This window comes from Palaemon carinicauda, chromosome 5 (genome assembly GCF_036898095.1).
Source record: "Palaemon carinicauda isolate YSFRI2023 chromosome 5, ASM3689809v2, whole genome shotgun sequence".
In the NCBI taxonomy this organism is placed as follows: domain Eukaryota; kingdom Metazoa; phylum Arthropoda; class Malacostraca; order Decapoda; family Palaemonidae; genus Palaemon; species Palaemon carinicauda.
This window is the reverse complement of record NC_090729.1, coordinates 172,818,165-172,822,847: the sequence shown is the minus strand read 5'-3', so window position 1 is coordinate 172,822,847 and position 4,683 is coordinate 172,818,165.

The window sequence follows — 4,683 nt, the reverse complement described above, 5'->3', positions numbered from 1 at the left end:
AATGTCCCAGATCGCGTCATTAATGACAGGACACATTACGCACAGATGGAATTACGTGCCCTCATGTGCTCATCAACTGAGCATGATAACAACTGTTATGTTATTTTAAATGTCGACAGTAAGGCAACCACTTTCGTATAATTATCTTTCTACTTTTATTTTATCTTTCTCCATCAGAGCTCAGCCTCGATATAATTCCCGCAGATATTTTTGTTAAAATTACCCGTAATTTACATCCATCCAGCTCCAGCATTAACGTGTTACTCGTCGGACCGCTTTTGAAATGACTTGTAATAATTCGACCGCTAACTTTCGAAATTACACGTATTCCTTCGCGAAAGGTGTTGCTGATGGAGCGAACGAGGGAGTCGTAAGCTGCCAGTCGTAATGAACGACGCAGAGGAAATATTTGCGTCACATGAATAACACTCGCAGCGTCGGCCCATGTTTCATCAGACGCCCATCAGGGCAAAGAGACTCCAGACAATAACAAGGTTTTTCCTTTCGCCCCCATAAAGAGAACGTGTTATTTATATCGGCAATAACGCGTTATTTATACCAGCAATACTCACTCGCAAACGAAGGTGTAATTCATTGCTTCACGGCTTCCTACACTAGTATTTCCTGCAGTCAAACGACGCCGAAAAAGTTCTCTTCACTGGAGATGCTAAGCGAAGGCCCCGCAGATTAGTAGCCTACCAATCGAAACTAAACTAAATTAATAGTACAGTATATGATGGGAGCACACATACTACACATACTACGTATAAGAAACAGCCTAAGAGGACCAGCTCGTTAGGCTTTCAACTTGGATTATGGGCAAATCGTCTATTCCCTATTAAATTTTACCTTCACTTACCCGTGGTCATAAGACTCATAACTGGCTCATGTCAGACCGGGAGGCCTGGGGGCACATCTAGCAAGAAGCGAGTGGCTAGGGAGCTCTGAGGAGTGAGAAAATGCGAGGAACATTTTGCGTCGAGGCTGTATATTACATCTAAGGAGACAGTGTTTACAAGCACTGAAAAATATAACAAGGCGATTTATTGCTGCCAAACCTAGTCATTTCTCGCGCCTTCGCTCCCAGTACAACAATAATTTGGTTGAGAGATTGGCCTGCCCCAGTCATGTCGTGGTGGGATAAATCGTCCCGCTAAATGGAGTGATTCAGTTGGTTCGGAGGGAAAAAATTATGACTTCCAATGTCAAGATGGTTGTCAGGGTACGACGGAATTCTTTCAAGTGATTAAAAATGGCGATCAATTGCTATACCATGTAGAACTTTGCTCGTTTTCTTTTACGTTCTTAATGTGTTCTTTTCTCTATAAGCAAATTGTTCATCAAAATATATTCAAACTTTTATGTACATCTTTTTTTCGCAATGGTTGAACATTACCTTTCGTAAGGTAGTATTTAAAATATGTAGGTGAATTATATGTTAAAAGTTTTAAAGTTTTTGATGGTGGTTATAGATGACCTTAGGTCAGCAAAGGCTCTTGCTCTGATGACAAGTTCGAAACAAATAAGAAATGTAATTCTTTTTGATGGATGTACTACAAAGTGTCACAGAAATGTGTGTTGTACTATATCATGAGCTACCCTTAATTAGTTAAATATTTAAAATGTTATTACAAATCTAAACACGGCAATTGAAGCATATCAGGAGAGTAAACCTAAAATTATAGAATAGTTTATCATATGATTCAATCAGGAATTATTCAATCAGGTGATCATATTTCACTGTATTCAATATCATTCATTTATTTATCAAAATTATTTTAAAGTAAACTCCAAGCGATCTTGTTTGAAGGTTTGAAGGTCGCTCATGAATGGCAGAGGCAAGGGACAGTGACATTGCCATAGCAAGCAGGACAATGCCCTAGAGACATACCATTTATTATATGATCAGCGCCCAAGTCTCCTCTCCACCTAAGCTAGGACCAGAGAAGGCCAGGCAGTGGCTGCTGATGACTCGGCAGATAGACGGATAGGCTCCCTCCCCAAACCCCCCAACCTTAGCTCACACGGATGGTAAAGTTGCAGAGACTAATGGCACTAACGAGTCTGAGCGGGACTCGAACCCCCGACTGGCAAACACCAGGCAGAGACGTTATCAATCAGGCCACAACAACAACAACCCAACAAAATTATGTACGGTTGGACGCAGGAATTTCAGGTACATCTTGCTCTGAATTGTATGGAAAAATAAAAGAGGTGATGAGCAGGCCTACAAAAAAAAGCAAGAATGCTAACAGAATTGGTGATGAAGAATAAATGGAGAGTTGAGCAAGTAGAAAAAAAAGGTCAAACTACAGATCTTATGTAAGGACAACACAAGTCCTAAATGATAAAAAAAAATTTATAAGTATAACCTTGCCGTGTAGTATGGGTGTGACCGGGTGCACATTCTCAGAGCAAGGTGTGCCAGAAATTCCTGTTTCGAACTGTATCCTATATTTTAGATACAAAACATAATCTACTAAAGCCTTTTTATGTATTTTAAGTTGAATAGAAGCTTAAACAATTAGCCTTTTTTCATTCATTGCCTATTTGTTTATTCATTTACCTGTATTTGGTATTTTCTTCTTTGATTACTTTTGTTCACCTATAGAACTTATAAATAATGAAACTTGCTAAGTACACTGAATGTCTTTAAGGCTTTATAATAATAATAATAATAATAATAATAATAATAATAATAATAATAATAATAATAATAATAATAATAAATAAATAAATAAGATTATCATTATTAGCATTATCATTATAGAAATAATGACTATGTTAACAATGATAGCAACAAAAACAACAATTAACAACAAAAACAATATCAATAATAAAAACAATGTGTGCAAAATCAATTATTCCAATTACTACTGTAATGCATTGTGTTGACTCATTGCATACTTTTACTACTAAAGCCAAGAACAGGACTAAGAAAGTGGATTTGGGTAATTTTTCTATGTTCCAGAAGTTCTGCGATGTTGTTGAAAGGCTATCCCCTTCGAAAAATAAATTCTTAATATAATAAGGAACGTGAACTCTTTTTAGAGAAACTATGGAAAAAAACAAACTCCCTTCCAGCATTTGTTTTTTTCTTTTGTTTAAAAACAGAATCAATGTTAATAGAGACGTGAAAATACTCATGATATTATAATAATCAGATGGATGGTGCAGAAACTATGGGAGGAATCACGTACGAACCAAACATACAACTGTTTGATTGTGGTCAGGAGGAAGATCTACATATAGACTTTGTTCAGAGTATAACTCGCTTTAAACTTAGAGCTGCCTTTGGCCGTCTTAATCATGGACCCATCATTTTCAAACTTTAACAGATGGGAGTAGCTGGGTGTTTTCTTAGCATCATAATTCAATTTTTAAGTAATAAATAATAAAGAGTAGTTGCTGATGAGCGCCAGAGTAACTTTAGGAATGATTTATATGGTGTTCCTCAGGGTAGTGATCTCGGGCTATTATTTTTTTCATATTAGCCTATATACGCATGATATGTGGTTCGGCCTAGACATCAAGCTTATTGCATAAGCAATTGATGCTACTCTCTCTGCATCATTTTGAACTTCTGAATGTATACATGGGATTGTTGATCCCGGTAATAGATATCTATGAAAAATTAGTGCATGGTGCAAATAATGGGGAATGAAGTTGAACCATAACAAAAGTTAGTAAAAGACATTGGCTTCTCATCATCAAGATCTTTACATTGATAATATCAATTTAACTAACCATCATTCATCTTAAATTCTTGGTGAGATTTCTCATTGCAAACTTACTTATGAGAAAAACATTCGGCCTGGTTCTTCGTCAGTTGCATAAAAATTAGCATTTTTAGAAAGACTTATAAGACTTTAGCTGATCAATCTATCCTGAAGAAATGTTTCAATTCTTTCATTCTACCACGTTTTGAATAGACCTATTGTTCTCCCGCCTGGTCTTCATTCCTGCTAACTTTCATTTTAACTTGTTGGACAAAAATTTGCGGTCTATTATCAAATTCCTTATCCCAGATCTGGATATTAATCTCCGGTACCATAGTTCAGTTAGTTCTTTGTGAATATTGCATATGTTTCATAAATTTGAACATGTATCCTTTGCATTCAGATCTTCCAAAATTGCACCATTTTGTACTTACTACTAGGTATGCAGTTAATTCAAAGTTTTACCCTTTCTTTCATAAGGCTCAACTGTGCAAAGTATTTCATAAATTTTATTCCAGCTATGACCAGATTGTGGAATGGTCTTCCTGATCTTGCAGTTAAATCAGTGGAATTCAAGAATTTTATATTTGTTGTAAATGCTTTTCTGTTAATCTGGTTGACATAAACCTAATATTATTATTTATAAATTACTGATCTATTTTAACGGTGTTACTTATCTTAATATATTTCACAAGTTTTCGCCATTTCTCAAATATGGGTTATTTCTTATTTTTCCATTTCCTATCGGTACTGGGCTGCTTTAACTGATATAATCTTTAGGCTTCCAAGATTTTGCTTTTCCCATTATGGTTGTAGTTTGTCATATAATAATGATAATAATAATAATAATGATGATAATAATAATAATAATAATAATAATAACAACAATATTATTATCATTATTATTATTATTATCATAATAATAATAATAATAATAATAATAATAATAATAATAATAATACAG